At 43.0% G+C, this 23,761-nt stretch overlaps 1 protein-coding gene and 1 non-coding gene across 3 annotated transcripts in view; one reads left to right on the top strand and one right to left on the bottom strand.

Annotated features, from left to right (window-relative positions):
* Window positions 1-23,197, bottom strand: part of ADAR (adenosine deaminase RNA specific) — a 54,099-nt gene extending 30,902 nt beyond the window's left edge. Inside the window, exon 1 of one of the 2 annotated variants that reach the window (XM_066362366.1) lies at window positions 23,182-23,197. The gene's annotated coding sequence lies outside the window, so the exon portion shown is untranslated. Of the gene's footprint in view, window positions 1-23,082 lie in introns of both variants that reach the window. The other variant, XM_066362365.1, reaches the window with a different exon arrangement.
* Window positions 19,948-20,023, top strand: TRNAA-UGC (transfer RNA alanine (anticodon UGC)). Its single transcript has one exon. It is a non-coding gene; the product is annotated as a tRNA-Ala (tRNA).
* Window positions 23,198-23,761: the final 564 nt, after the last annotated feature.

Below are 23,761 nucleotides of genomic sequence, written 5' to 3'. Positions count from 1 at the left end.
AAGTGGCAGGGGTAGAGGTGGGAGGCAGACCTCTTCAAAAGGCTAACATTCCCTACTGTGCACTAATTTACTCATATTCCTTGAATATTATAAACTGACATGAACCTATAAGAGCTTCTAAAATGCAGAACGACGATAAGAGCAACTGAAATATGTAGAATCTACATCCATAAAGGCCATTCCCTATTCATTGATCCAAGCAGGACGAAATCCTCGACATGCATATCCCCCTAATCTTCACACCTGATTTGCCAGATGGACATGTTTCCCAAATTACAGAGGTGGGAAATGGGCTGTCCAGGTCTGACTGTGGAAAACTCACCTTCATTACACTCACTCAAGTTCCCACATGACTTTCCAAAAGATCATTTGTGTTATTTAGAGGGAAAAAATTCAATTGATTTTGTGATTATGCTTATGTATCCGCTCTATTTTGTTCAAGATACCTAGGAAAGATTCCACAGATCAATTCTAGTGCCAAACAAACCCTCACCCGTGAAAATTTTCCTTTTCTGTGTTTAATTTTATCCCCACTGCTCTTGCGATTTACAAGGTAGTCCCTCTACAGCATTACCACTAGCTGATGCCCTTTCTCCACTGTCCTCTTATACCACTGACCCCAAGTGTCAGTCACCCCAGATTTCACATTTAGCATAGACTGTTTTTTCTCGCGTCTGTATCTTTGCACACTCTATTCTTTGGCTTAGAATGCGCTTCCTGCACTACTTCTGATGAGTCTTTCAAGATATACTTCAAGTATCACCTCCTAGGGAGCATTTCTCTACTCTGGGTAGGGGGAATTGGTGCAATTTGTGGTTCCTCATTTTGTGCATTTGGTAATCTGCAGTTACCCTGCTAAGAGTACTTTCACCATCCCAGAAAATGCTTCTTTCAATCACTTGACACTTGACTAAGCACCTATCATATGCCAGACCTGTGTTAAGTACTGAGGACACCACAGGTATAAGAGGCCTCATCCTCCAGCTGACAGTCAGCCTGGTGGGAAAGACTGATCCTTCAACATTCATCACAACCTTATGAACTACTTGTTTACATATCTACCTTTAGAGTGTAAAGTCTTTTTCTCTGGTCAGGGAACATGTGTTACACATCCCCATATCCCCCGCATGGTGACTTTCAAAGGGTTGTTTAGTTGACTGAATAACAGACTGTTCAGTAGGAAGAACAATGGGCAAAACAGTGGCACAGGAACTTCACACAAAAAAATTAAAAATATCAGTAAGCAGGGGAGGTAAAGAAGGTAAAGGGGGGATAAACAGTGATGGAAGGAGACTTGATTTGTGGGGGTGAACACACAATACAATATACAGATGATGTATTATAGAATTGTACACCTAAAATCTATACAACTTTATTAACTAATGTCACCCCAATAAAGTCAATAAAAAACATCGATAAGCATATAAAAGAGTATTCAGTCTCATCCCAAAGGGGGCATGCACAAAGCCAGAGAGAGTTCCTGGCCACCCACCAGACAGGCAACATTAACCAGCTGAGCGCGCCAGCTGGGAGCAAGGCAGCAGCGCAGCTCCTAGTCTCCAAAGGAAACCAGTTTACCATTATTTAGGAAAGCCTTGAATATTCACACCCTGCAATTCAGCAACTCTACTCCTACACCTGGATAGTGTACAAGAAGTTCATTGTTGCATTATTCAAAATAGTTCCCAAACTGGAAACTGATATAGTAGGCAATTAGACAGACATGAGCAGAGTAAGAATCATAGGCCAGGTGTGGAAGGTCATCAGGGCAGAAAGCCCCAGGGGCCTAACAAATAGTAAGGTGGGACCTCCCCCAGGGTGACTGTTCCCTCCCTAGCATACAGTATCCCTGGTCATATAGTTTAGACCCCCTGGCTTTTCCTATTGCTGGTCATGCAGTTTGGACCCTCTCCTGACCTTTCCTCTGCTAGCATGTAGCTAGTCAGGTGGCAGACCTCCTGAGAGGAGGTACGAGGGGGCTGGAAAATAGCCTCACAGGACTCCCATGTAAACTCTTGCATGACCACTCCCTTAAGGACAATGAGGTTCTGGCCGCATCATAAGAACAAAGCCTTGGGTTTGCTGACCACAGAAATAGAGTTTTGGTCAAACGAGAAATAATTTCTAGGCCTCAGTTGCGTTTCAGGTCCAGATCGAAAAAAGCAGAAAGGCCAGGCAGGGTGACACCATGGCTGACATCAGGACCAGCTGCCAATGACCAATAAGACCCTGCCCTGGTACGAACCAGGGCCCTGAGGAGACCACAACCCTGAGGAGACACACCTGGAAGGTTGATGTGTATTATACTGAGCTCCTTCCAAGACCTGCAGATAAAAACCCTCCAGACAAGGACCCAGGGCTCACTCCTTCTATCTCTGGGGCACACCCACCATTCCCTTTCCCCCAGGTGTTCGCTCCCCTTTCTCTTTCCTAAGCTCCAGAGGTCCATCATTTGCCTCTATAACTCAATTCCAGAGTCTATGCAGACCAACTGGCTCACTTTTCTACCTCTGTGATTTTCTAAATAAACGTTATTTTATAATTTGATTTCCTTGGTTCTGAATTCTTTCTTTGCTGAAATCAAGTACTGAGGTTGCTGGACCAAGGTCTACGAACATTCTGGTGCCATCTTGCTGATAGCAAAACAACCCAAATGTTCATCAAAAGTAAAATGCATAAATGGAGGCATATTCCTATGATGGAATATTATGTAGCAACAAAAATGGAAGAACTAGGACCATGTGCAACAAGGTAGGTAATTATCTAAATATGATATTGAGTGAGAGAAGCCATATACATACTACAGGGGGTCCTCAGGTTACAATACAGTTCTGTACCTATGACAGTGATGTAACCCGAATTTGGGTGTAAGTTGAAACATACCCTAGCCTAAGTCACTTACCTATCCTAACACAGTTGTAAAATCATAATCTAGAACATAAAAACACAAGTAAGCCACAGGAAAAGAGAAAGGACATAAATATATGTACTGTACACTGTACTGTAGTAACAGAAAAAGAGACAAAAAATGAGTGTAAAAAAATTCCTTACCTTTATTTCTATAGCTGGCTTGCACACTGGAAGTGGCATTGCAAGGTGGGAGAGACTGACCTATTGGGAGGAGGAAGCTGGAGAGGCAGGAGAACCTGCAGAAGGTGCTGGAGATACTGGGTCAGATGAATCAGGATTGCCTGAGAAACATGCAGGAGACACTGGTGATGGATGATTCTACCTGTACTACAGGTATTTCATCTTGAGAAGCAGCTGATGTAGAGGGTACAGGATCTGTTTCAGGCCTCTCTACCTTCTTAAAGAATTGTTCCAGGCTAGTCTGGAAGGTTGATGACTTCTCTTCCAAAACCTGCCTATAGCATTGCAAGGCATCCATAACAGCTCTGTAGACCTTCCTGAATCTGTCATCACTGGGGTCCTCAGCCTGAAATTTTGCCAATCCATCCTCTACCATAGAAAAACCGTCTGCCAGACCCTTGGTAGTAAATATCTTGGGTTCTGGGGTTTCTATCTCTTCCTCTTCAACCAGCTGCTTCTCCAGCTGAATGAGGTCCTCAGCAGACAGCTCCTCTCCATGTAATGCCAGTAGCTCTGTGACATCCTTAGCCTCCACCTCCAAATTAAGCTGTTTACCAATGGCAACAACCTTCTCTGTTACAGCCTCCACTGACTCCTCAAAGCCGTGGAAGTCATACACAAACTGGGGACACGGTTTTTTCCACACACCATTTAAATTTGTTCGCCTCACTTCATCCCATGCAAAAGCAATGTTTCGTACGCATTGTAAACGTTGTAAGACTTCTAAAAGTCTTTGAGTGTCAAGTTCTTGTTCTTCTCAGTTGCATTAAGGCATAGCAAATGTCCTCCGGAGGTAGCAGGCCTTGAAAGAGGCAATGGCACCTTGGTCCATGGGCTGCACAAGGGCAGTGGTATCAAGTGGAAGGTAAACCACCTTGACATTAGGGTTAAAATCACTCAAGGAGACAGGGTGACCAGTGGCACTGTCCAGCACTAGCAACACCTTAAAAGGTACCCCTTGCTAACACAGTAGTCCTTCACTGCTGACACAAAATGGCTGGAAAACCTCTCCACTCCTTAAAATTCTGAAGCAGCACCCACGCCTTCTTGTTAGACCTCCAGATGACAGGCAGTTGACTCTTCCAAATGCCCTTTAGTACCCTTGGGTTCTCTGCCTGGTACACCAACAAAGGCTTGAGTTTGAAGTCACCTGCAGCATTCCCCACAAGAGGCAAAGTCAGTCTCTCCTTGTCAGCTTGATGACCTGGTGCTGTCTTTTCCACCTTAGCGATGCAGGCCCTATTAGGATACACTTCCAAAAAAGCCTGTCTCGTCAACATTAAACACTTGTTCAGCACAGTAGGTCCACTCTTTAATTAATTCAGCCAACCTGTTAGGAAATTCGCTTGCTGCTTTCTCATTTCCACTAGCAGCTTCACCCTGCACCTTAAGGTCATGCAAGTTGGCACAAGCTTTGAAACACATGAAATCAACCCCTACTAGCTACAAACTCTTTACTCTTTTCCCCTTTTCACTTTTTATTGCCTCAAACAATTGTTTAGCCTTGTCCTGAATCAACCTTATACTAACTGATATATGCCGCTGATGCCCGACTTCCAGCCACAAAACTAGCAATCTTTCCATCTCGGTCATTATGTCACCTCGTTCTTTAGTAATCACAGTTAATTTCACATGGGTTGATTCCTTTACATGCTCTGGGATACAATCTTTATCCTTGATAATTGTTGCTACAGTCAAGTGGCTAAGGCCTAGTATGTGGCTGATGTTCATTGCTGTTCTCTTTTTTCTGATCTCTTTACAATGTCTAATTTCCATTGTGATGGCTTTCCTCTTCTTCGAAGCACTACCATCTGAAGACTCTGACTTTCATTTAGGAGCCATGATAAGGGCCAAAAAGTCACCAATCAAAGCAACGCAAAAGTAACACTGGCGCTTTTAACAGTCCAAATGGTGTAGGTAAACGTACTGGGGGACGCCAACTCACCCACTCATATGCTGTGTTACTGCGTCTTCTTCCGCCACGTGCAACCAAACTTGTTCACTGACATAGTCCATAAGTATGACGCATCTCAATTTTTTAAAGTTTTTATGAGTAAGCATTGTAAACTCAAAACATCATATATCGAGACAGTCGTAACCCGAGGACCCACTGTATATGGTTCCACTTAAAGTCCCAAACCAGGCAAAACTAAACTATAGTCTGCACTGCATAAAAGACAAGATGGTGGTTACCTCTAGGGAGGAAGGGAGTGAGGGTTTGATTGAGAAGGAATGTTCTGGGTGCTGGTGATGTTCTAGTCCTTGACTTGGGTAGTGCTACATATATGGTTATTTTCCAATAGTTTTTAAAGTTATTCACTTACTCTTTATGCTACACGTCACAATTTTGTAAGGTGAAAAACAAGAACATATTCTCACTGTAACAATTTCAGCCTGTATTCCCACATTCTATTTTCCATTTAGGTCAAATGAGTTATGTCTTATCCCTGCTTTCTTGCCTTCGGCTAAACAATCCTACAGCCTTTAACCCTTCTACAAGATTGTTCCAGAAGAGACTTAATCACAGCTATGTGCGGGGGAAAGCACACTGCGGCTGCCCTTTTATATAGATAACATAGGATGCAGGGTAAACCAGAGGGAAGTTTGTTTCCTAAGCAGAGGGTCAGTCTGTAACTCGAAGAACAACTGCTCTTGTCATTTAATCTTAGCAGCTCAAGTAACTGCAGACAGTCTTGCTCATAAACATTTCACCCCACTCCAAGTAGTTGTTTCAGTACCCGCAGGGTTGTGAGGTGGTGACATAAATCTCGGTGCTATTCTATTGTAGAATGTTGATGAGTTGGATGATGCGCTTTAAAAAATTAACCAAAAGTAATAGGTTGATTAGAGAAAATTTCAGAAAATACTGGCAAGCAGTCACAAGGACTCCTATTCCTGCCTTGTTAATTCATCAGTGCCTTTCCTTCCTGTGTTTTCCCTGTGCAAAGGCACCAGGAACAGCCCGGTGCCCCTCTCCTAATGCTGGGTGCTCCGCTCCCTGCGGGTCTGTGAGTGTGTGCTGCCTGGCTGTAAAGCAACCCAGGGTTATTGCCTAACAACCACCCAAATGATTAAGAGTTATCATCGAAAATAAGGTGTGCATAAAAATAATCCTCAGTCGGCTTTCACATAACACTGTCAAACTCCCAATTCATATGCCTTCAGGGGCCTGGACTTCCCCATTATGAGGAAGGACGAGGATGTTAGCATTTGGCTAGTGAGCTGGTTTTAGTTTCCAATCCCTGCTATTCTTGCTTTTTCACTATAAATGTTAGTCTGGCTTGTTGTGCATCTTCTGTTTAACCTCACTGTGTGCAGGGATGTGGATTAACAAGTCTTTTTACTCTACAATTTCCTATAACCAGACTACTGCACATATGGGCTACATCCAAATGGATCATCTTTCTCCCTATGGTAAAGCAGATGTCTACGAAGTCCTTCCACATTTGCTCATACAGTGACACTGCAACAGAAATGTACTGCTTATGAATATATATACTCCCAAACTTGCAACATAGCATCAAAAAAGTAATAAATTACTGAGTTATTTTTAATTACTAGGTCATTGTTTTAGAAAAGGATATGCATATAAATAAATTCATGTTCCTATTCTTTAGTCCTAGAAAATACATAAGCAGCTACATAAGATGCAATTTGTAGAGTGGCAAGGCATAAATTTATTGTTCTCTTTTTTTGTTGTTTCTTTTAATTTTCTTATCATTGGGTTCTTATTCCACTGTAACAGTTACTGCCACATCAACATCATTTCAAAATCCTCAGGGTCTTCCCACTAACCCCACTCACTTTGATCACCTGCAAGGCTTTCTATACCCCTGGTCAGCAAACTGCAGCTCGTGAGCCACATGCAGCTCTTTGGCCCCTTGAGTGTGGCTCTTCCACAAAATACCACGTGCAGGCACTACCTCGATAAGTAATGTACCTACCTATATAGTTTAAGTTTAAAAAATTTGGCTCTCAAAAAAAATTTCAGTCATTGTACTGTTGATATTTGGCTCTGTTGACTAATGAGTTTGCCGACCACTGCACAGACAGAACAGTGAGTTGCCCAATTGGCTGAGTAGTGCTCTACAGCTGTATTTAATGCTGATGGATATATTCTATTGACATCAATGACTATACTGGCTTTTAAAGTTACAAGAAACAAGAGATGCCTCAGGTACTCCCGGAAGAGACAGGTCTCCAAAAGTGGGTAAGTGCCTGTACTCAAAGTTATCTAGTAAATAAAAAAAATGGTAGCTATAATTATCTATAGGCACCAGGCATTGTGATAGTAGGTATTGTCATACATTAGTAATAATGTCAAAACAATACTACTACTAACAATGGCTAACAGGCCTGTGCTGAATATTTTAAACGTAAGTTTAAACAGTTAGTGTACATTTAGTCTCGCAGCAACCCCACAGATGACCCTTCACAACTTACGGTTTTATGCATTAAGTCCTGACCCTTGCACTGCCCTCCTATGCTCGGTTGGTCTGTCTGCCCTTTAGTTCAGCTCTGATCAGCACAGAGAGGTTCATCTACTGGCCCACATCTCAATTCCACTGAGTCTGGGTCCAAAGAGGGGACATCCCTCTCACTTTTGCCTTCTCTTCCTATTTTCTATGACCCAGCCTATGAGAGGCTGGGCTGAGTCCCACCTTCCTGCAAGGGCAATGTCCCCATGCCCACAGCTTGTAGAAAACAGAGGGAACAAGTTCAGTGCTGTTCTGGGCAGGCTTGTAGGTAGCCTCTGACTGAGTTCTGCAGTGTTTTCTAGAGAAGTACACTGATTTCACCAACAGCCAATTGCAGAAAGCCAATTTGCCAAATGGTCAATTCCCTAAATAAACAATTTATTTACTAAGCAACCAATATGCTGAATTGCCTTTTTTCTTTAATCTCTCATCTTAATTGACCAGTTTTTATTCTGTCTCTGCCTTCATAACAGTGTTTGAGAAAATGTCCTCTGCCTGTCTCCCTGTTGCTGTAGCTGGAAACTGAGGAGGAGACTAGGCAACAGTGGGAGGGGTTAAAGTTGAGGGACTCTTGTAGAATTGATGTTCAATAGACAGATTTTCTGGAAACTGACCTAGAGCCATTTCCAGATGTCTACAGCCTTCTAGCTAAAGGGAATAAACAAGGCTTTGCTATTCCTAACATATATCTTTAAAAGCATTACCTTCAGGCCTGACCTGTGGTGGCGCAGTGGATAAAGCATCCACCTGGAAGCACTGAGGAAACCAGTTTGAAACCCTGGGCTTGCCAGATCAGGGCACATAGGGAGTTGATGCTTCCTGCTCCTCCCCCCTCTTCTCTCTCTCTCTCTCTCTCTCTCTCAAAATGAATGAATAAAATCTAAAAATATATACATAGAGAAGATGTGTGAAGACAACACAGAAAAAGATTTGAAGATGCTGGCCTTGAAGACTTGAGTCATGCAGCCATAAGCCAAGTAATGCAGGCAGCTACCAGAAGCTGGAAGAGGCAGATTCTTCCCTTGAGCCTCTGGAAAGAGCGCAGCCCTGCAATACCTCAATTTTGGCCCAGTGATGCTGATTTATGACAGTGATGCTGATTTATAACTCTGGCTTCCAGAACAATGAGAGAATAAATTTCTGTTGTTGTAAGCCACCAAATTTGTCACTGCCGCTCTACGAAACTAATATACCATCCTTGTTGGGCAGTGCAACCAGGCAACTCCAAGGGCAGGACTGGAGAGACCCCACCCTGCAGCCAGGGGGTTCCACACTGGAGCTGTGAAAGGGAAAGGCCTGATACAAACTCATCCTAGATGACACATGCAAGGCTACAATTCCCACTTTTTAGTTAAACCAAACAGTACAGTCTTCTCATTATTGTCCAGCAGACTTAGAGCTGTTAATATTATTTGAAGAAAAAGGATATTTTTTAATATAAGAAAGACTATCATAAATCAACAGCCAATATCATTTAAAATGGAATAGCTAGGCATTCCCACTAAAACAAATAAAATGAGGGTCACCATTACCACTATTATCTTAGTTCCTTAATTCTGAGATGTACTTCAAGTATTATTTTTTTAAAAATTATTTCTTTATTCATTTTAGAGGAGAGAGAGAGAGAGAGAGAGAGAGAGAGAGAGAGAGAGAAGTGGGGGAGGAGCAGAAAGCATCAACTCCCATATGTGCCTTGACCGGGCAAGCCCAGGGTTCCGAACCGGCGACCTCAGCATTCCAGGTTGACGCTTTATCCACTGTGCCACCACAGGTCAGGCCCTTCAAGCACTTCTGATATTGGGATATGAATTATAATATATATACATTTCATTTAGTAGCCCCCAAAAGCTATTATTAAATCAATAGCACATTCTTATGCCCAATGATCTTAGAATCAAAGAAATATGGTCTTTAACATTGTTTTGGAAATTCTAACATATTCTGTAACACAAAACAAATAAAAGATAAATTTTAAAAGGAAAAAATAACACAGATTATTTGCAGATGATAATATCATAACCCTAGTTAATATAAGATTACCTGAAAAAACTCTTCTTTAGAACCAACATCAGTCAAGGAATATGGTGGGATATAAGAGAAATATATAAAACAAAACAATTTCTTTATAGGAAAAATACTATATTCTTTATTTTTTTTAATAATTTTTTTTTTCATTTTTCCGAAGCTGGAAACGGGGAGGCAGTCAGACAGACTCCCACCTACGCCCGACCAGGACACACCCGGCATGCCCACCAGGGGGCAATGCTCTGCCCCTCTGGGGCGTCGCTCTGTTGCATCTAGAGTCATTCTAGCGCCTGAGGCAGAAGCCACAGAGCCATCCCCAGTGCCCGGGCCATCTTTGCTCCAATGGAGCCTTGGCTGCAGGAGGGGAAGAGAGAGACAGAGAGAAAGGAGAGGGGGAGGGTTGGAGAAGCAGATGGGCGCTTCTCCTGTGTGCCCTGGCCGGGAATCGAACCTGGGACTCCTTCACGCCAGGCTGACGCTCTACTGCTGAGCCAACCAGCCAGGGCCGGAAAAATACTATATTCTTAATAGCAAATAAACTTTTTTTTTTTTTTTTTGCAAATCAACATTTTTAAAGAGAAAAACATTTATGAATAATCTTAAGAAATGTCAAGAGCCTACATGTGGAAAAGTATGAACTCGGCTGAGGACTATATGTCTTAAATAGGATACTAGCCCCAAATGTAATGGCCAAATAGTTTATAAATGTCAATTAGAGCCAAATTAACAGTTTTCTTCAAACTCTAATGTATATAGGGGTAGTAAGGAGTGGACAACTAACAAAATGATTATAAAGTTCAAGTGCAAGAATAGGCAAGAATGACAAAAATATTTTTTTTAAAAGAGAACATCTATACTGATTAAGTCAAGGCAGTACTGGCATAATACAAGAACGGAGCTACAGACTAACAGAGCAGGAACAGAGTCCCCAATAGACCCTAGTGTGTACAGATCCAATGCCTGAAAAGTCGGAGGCCAAAAGCAGCAGCAAGGGGAAGAAGGGTTAGTCAACAGATAGAACCAATTTGTTGGCTTTTTGGAAAAAAAAAATCTATTTAGAGCCTTGCCTTATATTAATAAATGAATATAAATTATAAATGGATTAAAGGACTATTTGAAAAGTATTTTAAATAAAAGCATTAATAAACAAAGTCAGTGTGTATGACCTGACCTGTTTTACAGCAAGGGGAAACATTACAAAAAAGAGAGCGACATCTGTTCACTGCAGGTAAATTCTGTGCTTCAAAAAATGACACAGTGCTTGAATATGTTCATAGTAAAAAGTAAAAAAAGCCTGACCAGGCGGTGGCGCAGTGGATAGAGTGTCAGACTGGATGCAGAGGACCCAGGTTCGAGACCCCAAGGTCACCAACTTGAGCGCGGGCTCATCTGGTTTGAGCAAAGCTCACCAGTTTGGACCCAAGGTCGCTGGCTTGAGCAAGGGGTTACTCGGTCTGCTGAAGGCCCGCGGTCAAGGCACATATGAGAAAGCAATCAATGAACAACTAAGGTGTCGCAACAAAAAACTGATGATTGATGCTTCTCATCTCTCTCCATTCCTGTCTGTCTGTCCCTATCTATCCCTATCTCTGACTCTCTGTCTCTGTAAAAAAAAAAGTAAAAAAAAAACCCTATTAATAATAAAATGAAAACAGACATTGAATCACAGTTAACATACATATGTAGGACACAGTTAAACGTATATATGTGTAAAGCCCACATACGTACTTAGACATGGTATCACATATATATACAATGCTCATATGTGTTATCACTATAGTTTATCTTTTAATCCTCACGATCACTTTATCAAAGAGATACACTACTACCATCCCCATATTACAGAAGAGGAAACTGAGGCAGAACAAAGTTATAGAGCAGGAGTCGGGAACCTTTTTGGCTGAGAGAGCCATGAACGCCACATATTTTAAAATGTAATTCCGTGAGAGCCATACAATGACCCGTGTACATTACGCATTACCCAATAAAAATTTGGTGTTGTCCTGGAGGATAGCTGTGATTGGCTCCAGCCACCTGCAACCATGAACATGAGTGGTAGGAAATGAATGGATTGTAATACATGAGAATGTTTTATATCTTTAACGTTATTATTATTTTTTTAATCTTTTTTTTTTCTTTATTCATTTTTAGAGAGGAGAGAGAGAGGGGGAGAGAGAGAGAAACAGAGAGAGAGAAGGGGGGAGGAGCTGGAAGCATCAACTCCCATATGTGCCTTGACCAGGCAAGCCCAGGGTTTCGAACCGGCGACCTCAGCATTTCCAGGTCGATGCGTTATCCACTGTGCCACCACAGGTCAGGCTCGTTATTATTTTTTTTTATTAAAGATTTGTCTGCGAGCCAGATGCAGCCATCAAAAGAGCCACATTTGGCTCGCAAGTCATAGGTTCCCAACCCGTTATAGAGGCTGTTCAAGGTAACAGTCGGCACTTTGGCTCCATTACACTAAAACTGCAGTCAATAAAAGGCAATTCACAAAAAAGGAAGCACAAATGCCCATCAAACACTTGGGGGAAATATCCAGTCACACTATTAATTAAAGACATGAAAATGTGATATGATTAAGTGTTCATTTATAAAATTAACAATTAAAAAATGAGATTACTCAGTGCTGATTAGGGATTCCATGGTGATCTTCACAATCTAATTTTGCACTCTGGCCCCCTTCAGAAGGTTCTCACATATGATCTCACTGCCATCTCCTTTCTTTAAACCTTTCAGTAGCTTCCCATTGCTCTTTGGATGAAGGCCCAAGTCCATACCGGTGTGTGCCACTCCACGACCAAGCTTATCCTAACCAGACTTCACAAAAGGCATCTTCCATCCTGTATGTCAACAGCCACAGAGTACTCTTGGCTTGGAACCTTGGGAAAAGCCAAGTCACAGTTTTCTCCTCCACTCCTGTCGCTATGCCAAAGGGCAGAAGGCATATAAAGTTCTTAGTACCCAAAATCCTAGGAAGCTTTCTTTATAATATTTATCACTAGTTTTAATTACTACATGTCTGTATGATCATTTACATTGTCTTTCCTGAGCAGAACAAGTCTTGTATAGCGCTTTGGCTGTAGAAGGTACTCAACAAGTATTTGTCAAATGAATATACATTAATGATTGAAAGAAAGACAGAAAAGGGAAAACTAAGTTGGAAAAACAGGTACTCTGCTATATAAGGCTGAACTGATGGGTTTAATCTTTTTACAAAGCAATTGCACGGTGTGTATAAAAATTCTTAAATATGTTCATAACCTCGGTTAATAGTCAGCAGTCATTATTAATAAATATAAATTATTTTTATTTATTTTTGAGAGAGAGAGAGAGAGATGAGAAGCATCAGCTTGTAGTTGCACCACTTCAGTTATTCACTGATTGTTTCTCATACGTGGCACTAATTAACCAGGGGCTCCGGCTGAGCCAGTGACCCCTTGCTCAAGTCAGTGACCTAGGGCTTTAAGCCAGCGACCTTTTGGCTCAAGCCAGTGGAATCATTTTGATGATCCCAGGCTCAAGTATGCAACCCCATGCTCAAGCTGACAAGCCTGCACTCAAGCCGGTGACCTTGAGTTTTGAACCTGGGTCCCCAGTGTCCCAGGTCAATGCTCTATCCACTGCACCACCATCTGGTCAGGCAATAAATGTAGTTAATAAAATCATAAAAACTTTGAGATAATTAGAAATCTACCAAAAAACCTTATGTTTGCTATAGTATTGTTTACAATAGCAAAAAGTGAAAATAGCTTTAATGTCCAGAACTGGAGACATGGCCAAGTAGATTCAGGTACAATCATAAATCATACAACACATAAAAGTGATATTTAGAGTGAGTATCATGAAAGTGGAAAGAACATAAAATTGTAAACAGAGAACAATTTTAGCTTTGAAAAACAATATGCCTCAATGGCAGACAGTGCTGACTGCCTACCCTAGAACTATGCCTTCCTTTCTGAGAGAGGTCAGATTCTGTTTTTTCCTCTCAGAAGGTCTGGCTTCCTCCCCAGACCCAGAGGGAGGAATGGGATTTGTCTCATAACCTAGTCTTGGCAAGTCCATTTCTCTTGCCAATAATACAGGTGATACAATTCTGGTCAACAAAGCACAAAAGGAAGTCTGTCTGGGGCCATGGCTGGCTGGCTCAGAGGTAGAGTGTCGGCCCCACATGTAGATGTCCCAGATTCGATTCCTGGTCAGGGCACACAAGAGAAGTGCCCATCTGCTTCTCCACCCCTCCCCCTCTCACATCTCTCTCTCTCTTCCCATGGCTCAGTTGGAACGAGTTGGCCTCTGGTGCCGAGGATGGCTCCACTGCCTCCACCTCAGGCCTAGGAAAAGCTTGGTTGCCTAGCAATGGAGCAAACCCCCCCCCCCCAATGGGCAGAGCATCACCCCCTACTGGGCTAGCTGGGTGGATCCTGGTTGTAGTGCATGTGGGGATCTGCCTCTGCCTCCCCTCTGCTCACTGAATAAAAATAAAAAGAAGTCTGTCTGGGGCTTTCTGTGACAAAATTTCCTAGCTGTAAATAAGTAATGCCCCGAGGATGACAGAATGGAGTGCTGGGACACTGCTAGGTTGCCCAATCAACCAACCCTGGAACTGCCTCATCTGTGGGATAACCAACAGAACCTTGCACAAAAAACACCAACCTGTTCATGATGATGCCCGAGAGGTAGTTACCTGTGGTTTTACTCATTTTAATCATTTTCTACAATTTTCAAGTTTTCTATAATAAAACATCATTATCCCTCAATAGGGAAATAAACATGTATTTCATGAAACTTGCCCTTAAGAAGCTCAGCATAGGCCCTGGACTGTTGGCTCAGTGGTACATTGTCGGCCTGGCGTGCAGGAGTTCCGGGTCCGATTCCCGGCCAGGGCACACAGGAGAGGCGCCCATCTGCTTTTCCACCCCTCCCCCTCTCCTTCCTCTCTGTCTCTCTCTTCCCCTCCCACAGCCAAGGCTCCATTGGAGCAAAGTTGGCCCGGGCGCTGAGGATGGCTCTGTGGCCTCTGCCTCAGGTGCTAGAATGGCTCTGGTTGCAACAGAGCAACGCCCCAGATGGGCAGAGCATCGCCCCTGGTGGGCATGCCGGGTGGATCCCGGTCAGGCGCATGCGGGAGTCTGTCTGACTGCCTCCCCGTTTCCAACTTCAGAAAAATACAAAAAAAAAAAAAAAAAGCTCAGTATAATAACAGAAACAGCCATGTAAATAAATCAAAACATGATGTGGTAAAACCACAGTGAGATATCACTTCGCAGCCATCAGATTGGCAAAAATAAAAAACTCGTGACATCTAATGTTGGCCAGGATAATGGAGCAACTAGAACTCTTATACACTGTTAGTGGGAATGTAAAACAGTACAACCACTTTGGAAAACAATTCAGCTGTTTCCTTTAGGGTTAGATACATAACCACCGTATGACCCAGCACTATCTACCTGATTCAGAAAATGGCCATCAAGACATGCCAGAATGGTCCTAGAACCAGGGGTAGGGAGAAGGGGCAAGGGGAGTTGCTGCTTGATAAGTACAGAGTTTCAGGTTGCAAGATGAAAACGTTCTGGAGATGTTTTACAATGTGAATACACAGAGCAGGGCAAAAGTAGGCTTACAGTTATGCAGAAGGTGAAATAGTTTATTCTTGTATTATTACTGTTTTACTTATCAGTTATATTATTTTCCATATGAACTATAAATTTACTTTTGCCCCTCCCTGTATGAACCATTACTAAACTGTAACTCAAAAATGATTAAGATGGTAAATTTCATTTCTTTTTAACCATAATAGTAAAAAACAATATTCATAGAGCTTTATTCTTAATAGCCTCAAACTGGAAACAAACCAACTGTCCATCAACCAAGTGATGAATAAATGAACTGAGGTATATTCATACAGAAGATAATGATGCAATCCACATGGTTTAAATTTGCTGTAAGTAGCCATGCACAAAAGTACAATTCCATTTACACGAAATTTTAGAACTAGCAAAACTAATTTACGATGACAGCTATCGGAACAGTGCCGGCCTTTGGGGATGGTGGTGACTAGAAAAGAGCATGAGGGAACTTTCTTGGGTGATGGGGGTATTTTATTTTCTTGATTTGAATGGTGACTAAATGGGTATATTATATATTTTTCAAAATTCACTGAATGTATCACATAAATTATGTGCCGTTTATTGTAAAAAAGAGTTCGCATCCCACTAATAAGGGCACCAGAAGAAGCTAGACTCATCATCTGGGCTACATACTTGGATGTTGTTAGCGGAACCAGGAGTACTGGTCCAAACCAGATCACAGACACTGATAAACACTGTTTCATGCAGCAATTTATGAAAATGCCAAGGACATTAAAATCATTAGAATTATACATATATTTGAATTTGTTTTGTGGAACAAATTTTGATATTTTAAAAAGGAAAAATATATAATATATACACTAATGCAAAGATCTTTAAAACAAAACATAGACCTTTATCTAATTCAAACGGATTTTATTTAAAACATTACACAATATTTTCATCAAATATCTTGTCATAATCTGAAATAAACTGAATATTAGCTTTTTAAAGTAATATGTCAAAAAGCAAACCATAAAATACTGGAATACACAATGAGAAAAAAACACTTTAAAGCTTACAAGCAGCAGAAGAAATAAAAACACAAAATTTGTCTACAAAAAAATGAAAAATACGTATGTTTAATGATAAAGCCAAAATTATATGGCAAATACCAAATTGGAAAAATATTCAAAGCAAATAAAGTTTTTTGTTTTTATTATAATGAACATACTCATATTTTTTAGAGAATTTGTATAATCTATAAAAATAACACAATAAGTGACTATAGACAAAATATTAACTGACAATTTGAAACACAAATAAAAATAGTTAATAGGCATATGCAAAAAGTTCAATCTTTTTTTTTTTTTTGTATTTCTCTGAAGTTGGAAACAGGGAGGGAGTCAGACAGACTCCCGCATGCGCCCGACCGGGATCCACCCGGCATGCCCACCAGGGGGCGATGCTCTGCCCATCTTGGGGCGTCGCTCTGCCGCCACCAGAGCCATTCTAGCGCTTGAGGCAGAGGCCACAGAGCCATCCTCAGCACCTGGGCAAACGCTGCTCCAATGGAGCCTTGGCTGCGGGAGGGGAAGAGAGAGACAGAGAGGAAGGAGAGGGGGAGCGGTGGAGAAACAGATGGGCACTTTTCCTGTGTGCCCTGGCCAGGAATCGAACCCGGGACTCCTGCACGCCAGGCTGATGCTCTACCACTGAGCCAACTGGCCAGGGCCAAGTTCAATCTTAATCATAACAAAAATGCAAATTAAAATGAGATACTACTTTTCAACCTAGCTAAGATTTTCCTTTTTTAGTTAAAATACCCCATCCTGGTAAGGGCAGGAGCACAGCAGAATGGTTGGGCATTGCACTGAAAACTGGTATTCACTTTGTTGGATGAAAATCAAGACTAAGCACTAGAAGAGGGTGATGTTTGCAGCTAAGTATGGGGTTAAACAATTGCATCTCATCTCAAGTCTCTACAGTACTTTCATGAGAACTCTCCTTTTGTGTTAAAAAATAAATAAATAAATGGGAATTCCCCACCTCCCTTTTTTTGTTGTTGTTAGGAGGTGAGAGTGATATGGATAGCATTCCAAAAGGTCCCACAAAAACCAGGAGAATGGGGATGGGTAGAAGGTAAGGTTTGGGTCCTCCCTGAGTGAGAGCTGTAGGAGGGATTCCACTCCGTTCAGCTCTGCCACACACCCTGAGGCAGGGAGGCTGTGCTCCGGAGGGAGCAGGGGTGGGTGCAGGAGAAGCAACCTGAAAACTATGGAACAGGCAAAGTGCACATCGGCATGTGGAACCTGGCTGTATTTGGGCGAAAACCAAGCAACAAGATATATATAGTATATTTATTTTACTCGTAGCTGTAAAATCTTAAGAAAAGGTCAAGAAGGAGACACACAAGCTATGATTAGTAGCTCCACCTCTGGAGGGTGAGATGAACTGGATGAAGAGTGGTCTTTTTTTTATAAAATTTTAATCTGGATTTTTTTTGGCCTTTCTTTAGTGTCCTAGTACTTAAAAAGAAATTTTTTTTAAAGTTTGCAAGTCTTGATCCCAAAACCATGGCCAAAGAATGAGTTATTTATAAAGAGCTTAGAATAGTACCTGGCTCAAGAAAATGTTTTTAAAATAAGGAAAAAGACTCAACCTGTAGAAAAATCCTTAATATATATCCATCCTACCATAATTCAGAAAGGTCTGAAGGGAATACAACATCTCACAGAGTGGAATTTCCAGGTGGCTTCTCCTTGGGGCCTGACCCTTGGCCTCTGCAGCTTCAGACAGACGCACCTGGGGAGAGAGTTTCTGCCTTTCCAGGATGGACCTCGTGGTACTCGAGTGTACACATATTTACTGTGAGAACTGTATCTACCATGTAGGTCGGAATCCTCATCAACATGATACCAGCATTTTCTCCCTGTGGGGAGATTTTCATTCATTTGTTTAATAAACGTTTAGTAAGCACATACTATGTGCCTGGCACTGTCCTAGGCCCTAGAGATACAGCAGTAAACCAAACAAAATTTTTTTTTAAATTTTTATTTGTTGATTTTTAGAGCGAGGAAGAGGGAGAGCGAAACACTGATTTGTTGTTCCACTTATTTATGCACTTATTGATTGATTCTTGCATGTTCCCTGGGGATCAAACCCCCAATCTTGACGTAATGTGAGGATGCTAACCAACTGAACTACCCAGCCAGGGTCACAAAAATTCTCTTCCATTATTTTCAGGAAGCTTATATGGCGATAAACAAATAAATATAGGCCTGACCTGGGGTGGCATAGTAGATAAAGTGTCAGCTTGGAACACTGAGGTCACCAGTTCGAAACCTTAGGCTTGCCCAGTCAAGACACATATGGGAGTTGATGCTTCCTGCTCCTCCCTTCTTCTCCTCTTTCCTCTCTCTAAAATGAATTAAAATACAAAAATAAACAAAAAAAGAATAATAATAAAAAAAAGCCTGACCAGCAAGTGGTGCAGTGGATAGAGCATCGGGCTGTGATGCAGGGGATGCAGGTTCGCAACCCCGAGGTCGCTGGCTTAAGTGCAGCTCATCTGGCTTGAGTACAGGATCACAGACATAACCCCGTGGTTGCTGGCTTGAGCAAGGGGTCACTCGTTCTGCTGTAGCTGTAGTCCTGGGTCAGGTCACATATGAGAAAGCAATCAATGAACAACTAAGGTGCCACAAAAAAGAACTGATGCTTCTCATCCTTCTCCCTTCCTGTCTTTGTTCCCAACTGTCCCTGACACCAACCCCCCCCAAAACAAAATACAAATAAATATACAATGTCAATTGGTTGTATGTGCTACAAATAAACATAAAGACAGTTAAAGATGGGAGGTGAGGAATACAAAGCAAAGAGCATCTCTGTTTTCAAGGGTTCCCAATCTAGAGAACTGACCAGTTTATTATGTTTTTTTCTATTGCTTTGAGCAAGAGAGAGAAGCATCAACTCATTTCACTTAGTTGTTTCATTTAGTTGTGCACTCATTGATTGCTTCTTGTATGTGCCCTGACTGGGACCAAACCCACAACCTTGGAATGTAGGACAGCACTCTACCTACTGAGCCACCTTGCCAGAACCAAGAACTGACCAGTTTAGACAATTAACAAACAGAAATCAAATCCACAGGTGGGTTGTGCTCAGGTGTTTATGGAAGCAGAGAAGGAGTGCCTAATTCATTGATGGAAGCCAAGGAAGGCTTCTGGGAGAAATCTGATCTGAATCCAAAAGGAAGTCAGCCAGATGAAGCAGCAGGAAAGGGCAACCCAAAAGGCAGATGCAAAGGCATGGAAGCGACAGAGAACCCACGATCAATGCCACAATAGAATGAGTGTGTGATGGACAAACAAAACGAGGTGGGTTCATTTCAGTTGTAAGGCTTTGGATGGGCCTCAAAGAAATAGGATATGAAAGCACATACAAACATGTGTGCGTGCAGACACACACACCTGTGTAGTCATTGGCTGTTTTTTTCTGCTGAGTACCTCTGTACTTCCCTACCCCATGTGGTTACAGAGGTAGTTTACTCCTTCATTCCAGGAGTGGGCCTGTGACACAGACCTGTCCCATCATGGTATCCCTATCTCCTTGTCCACAGTAATTAGTTTACAATGATAGAAGACAGTTCTAAGGTCATAGCCTCGGGAATGCTGGTAGACAGCCTTTACAGTATTTGTAGAGAAAACAGGAGAAACTGAAGCCAATAAACAAAAAGCAGCGAGAAAGGCAGGGACAAAAGAGTCCTCAAAATTTCATTTCAGGCCCTGGCCGGTTGGCTCAGTGGTAGAGCGTCGGCCTTGCGTGCAGAAGTCCCGGGTTCGATTCCCAGCCAGGGCACATAGGGGAAGCGTCCATCGGCTTATCCACCCCTCCCCCTCTCCTTCCTCTCTGTCTCTCTCTTCCCCTCCCGCAGCTGAGGCTCCATTGGAGCAAAGATGGCCCGGGCACTGGGGATGGCTCCTTGCCCTCTGCCCCAGGCGCTAGAGAGGCTCTGGTCGCAACAGAGCGAGGCCCCGGAGGGGCGGAGCATCGCCCCTTGGTGGGCAGAGCTTCCGCCCCTGGTGGGCGTGCCGGGTGGATCCTGGTCAGGCGCATGCGGGAGTCTGACTCTCTCCCCATTTCCAGCTTCAAAAAAAAAAAAAAAAAAAAAAAATTCATTTCAGCCTCATGATCCAGCCATGCCTGAAGATCATCTTTGCACTTCCTAGTTAAATGATCAAAAGAAAGGAAACCTATTTTTGCTTAAGTTAGTTTACACTGGGTTTCTGTCATTTGCAATTAGATTAATATCCCCTTTTTGGGAAAGAGCTTCACCATGTGTGTGGTAGTTGGGTACAGAAGAAAAGGAGGATGAATTATGTCAGAGGGTTTCTTCCATTAAGTTTGTTAAAGATGGTGAAATAGTGGCTTCAAGGTATCTGGAAGGGTATAGAAGTAGCAACAAGAACTCCTTGGGGTGAGTGTGTGTGTGTGTGTGTGTGTGTAAGTCACAGTTTATATGGATGGGTTAGATAAACCTTGTGAGTTCCTACTACTTCACTATGAAACCCTAAGTCTTCTTTCACAGAGGGTCAACACAGAATAGGTCATCAAAAAACATGAAGAACATCATCTGTTTAAACCACTTTGCTATCCCCACATTAATGCACATTAGTCACAGATCTTTCCCATTTAATTTTGCAACAAACTAGTATTTTGAATACTGTATCCCTGATATTAAACAATCATCCAGTGTTCTCCAGCAAACTTAACTCAAGCAGCTGTATCCATTATGGTCCAAGTCTAACATGTTATAGCAATGTAAACTGCTGTGTCTTAAGAGATCACTACAGAAAGCCCAAAAGCTTAGATCCTGTTGTTCACATATATGAAGCTCTAATCAGTTGGTCACAGATAATAATACCAATCTTAGTCTGAAACACAGCCTCAAATCTTTAAATCCATGAATCAGAAAAATGCTCATATTACATATAGCTAGGCTCAAGGGAGCCTTTGTGTATTAAGCAATGGGTCTCTTTCTGGCAGAAATAACAGTACCTTATGAATTTTTCTTCTTTCCACAGGAATTTACCAAATACCTATTGAGTGCCTACAATCCCAGCACTGTGTGCCCATGAACCTTTCTTTTCTCTGGGTGAAAAGGCCAAATCTCATTTCACATCTGGACAATGCTGGGCAAAATAAAAGATAATTTATCACTGGACAATTTGAGACATTATTCTTGCAGTAAATACTGGCCCTCTCCCTTCCCCCACTGCACAGGTTCACAGTCCCAGGACTCTAGTCAGTGAGAAATAACAAGACCCAAACTACAAGCCTGAGGGTCTGGGTTCAAGTTTCAGTTCTGCCATTAGCTAGTTAGTGTCAGGATCTTGGCCAAGACTCACCTTCTGCATCTGTAAAATGAGGATACTAATTATTGCTCTGGGTTGCTGGAGGGATTAAATAAATAAACATATGTAAAGTGCTTGGTACAGTGTAAGGCACCTAACAAGTTCTCAATAAAAAGAAGCTGTAATTAATAAAGTGAGGCCTTAACCTCTTCCCAGTACTACAATGTTGAGGTCTATAGTAGAAAAATTATGGGCTTGAGGTTCTCTCCCCCCCCCCGTGCCCCCCCCCCCTGCTTTATCATATCTGTCAGAGGAGCAAACATCCAAAATAGCAAAACGTTTGCCTGTCTCTCAAGCAGCTGTACCAGTGGAAAATCTTCAACATGGAGGAAGTAAATTCAAGTGCCTGGGGACTGTGCCCTTACTAATAATAACTAGACACTTCAAATTCTGACAACAACCCTGAAAGGTAGATATAATAATCCTCATTTTATAGATAAGACCAAGTAGGAGTAGAGAGGCTAAATAACTCAATGTCACACAGCTGCTAAATGGCAGACCTGACTCCAAAGTTCATGTCCCTTTTCACTGTTTCCCTGCCCTCATCTTGCAAGCACTTTACTGTATATCAAATAATGAAATAAGGGGTAAAAACATTTTCCAGGACCTTTGAAACGATAGAAACAAGCCTCCTCTGGTAAAGAAAGAAGTTGGTATCATCACTCACATTTGCTCGACAATTTAATGCTCCTGTGCTCTCTGCTCCCACTGACCTGTTCTAGTAAATCTGGCCTCCCTCGCCGCCACAGCCACTGTGCAGGCCTGTCTGCTCCCTTAGCCGCTTCGATTCTGCTCCCTCAGCTAACCACACCGTATTTAAAAATCCAACGACAGGTGTCCCTTTTTGAAAAGCAAGTTTCTCAAACTCTGACACCAACACGGAACACCTGAGGCGGGCTTACCTTCTAACCGGGCGCAAGAATCAAACCAAGCAGCTGAAGGAAGGGGAGGTGACGCAACTAGGCCTCCTGCACCAGGACCAGACCGAGGCAGAGCGCGGCCGCCGTGACCCCGCAGTGGGCTCTCCACGGCGGCCGCCTACGCCATCCTTGGGTAAGGCACGCCAAGGGCGGCGGATGTTATCCCTGGGATGCGGCGCGGGCCTCTGCAGCTAGCACTACGCGGCGCAGGGAGGCGCGCACCAAGACCAGTCCCAGGCGCCTCGCAATCCAGTCCCTCTCCGAGGCGAGAGGGAAACAAGGGCCTTTGGTACCCAGCTGTCGGGCTCGGGTTGGCACGGGCGCCGGAGCATCCGTGCTCTGCCGCCCACAGCCGCGCGCACACACGCACACCAGCACACGGGCCCAGGCGCCCGCTCCCCGCCAGGCTGCAAGCCCAGCCGCTGTCCCCAGCCCCCGCATCCCCACCGGGCCCCGCGGCCACCCTCGGAGCCCCCCGGGAGCCTCCGCGCTACCCGTTCCATCAGTGTCGGAGCCTTGAGAGGCGGAGCGAGCCAGGCGCTCGGCCGAGAAGGTGATGACGAAGAAGGAAAAAGCCTCTTACCGGGTCTTGAAATTCTCCGGGACGCACACTACAGCGGAGGCTGCAGCTGCCGCCGGACCCTCCCCCCGCCCGCCCCACCACGTAGCCCTCTCTACCTACAGTCGGAATCAATGGCCCGGGCGCGGCTTGGTGACATCATTGGCGCGCCGCGCGTGGGAGGGAGCAACACGTGATTCCTCCCTCTTTTGTTTGCGTCCTAGTTAAACTAGGATTTTGTCGCTCTGTCTTCCTTGGATATTTACTGATCTATTGATGACGTGTGGCACGATGGGGAGTAGGTTCTTGGTTGTGGGATGCTACATTTTTGCTCATATCCTTGATTAAACTCCTCACTTATTTATAATGTAGTTGGGCCAGAGCCCTGAGAGGTGTGTGGGTACCGTACATGTTTATTTAAATGAGCCTCAAGAACACTGAATTAGTAATGTACTATAATCGGTAGTCCTTGGAAGCCCGTTCATATTAAGTCAATTTATTTTTAAATTATGTAATGAACACCTTAACTCTCCACCTCACCACCCCAACCCAAGAATGAAAATATTACCAATAACTTTCATCTACTTATACCTGGCCCTCATCACTTAACACTGCCTCCCCCTCAAAAGTAACCTCCATGATTTGTGTTTACATAATTCTTACATTGCTTTAATTTCGTTTCACATTTATGTGCATTATTAAG

This window comes from Saccopteryx leptura, chromosome 2, assembly GCF_036850995.1.
Source record: "Saccopteryx leptura isolate mSacLep1 chromosome 2, mSacLep1_pri_phased_curated, whole genome shotgun sequence".
NCBI lineage: Eukaryota > Metazoa > Chordata > Mammalia > Chiroptera > Emballonuridae > Saccopteryx > Saccopteryx leptura.
This window is presented reverse-complemented; position numbering and strand designations above follow the sequence as displayed.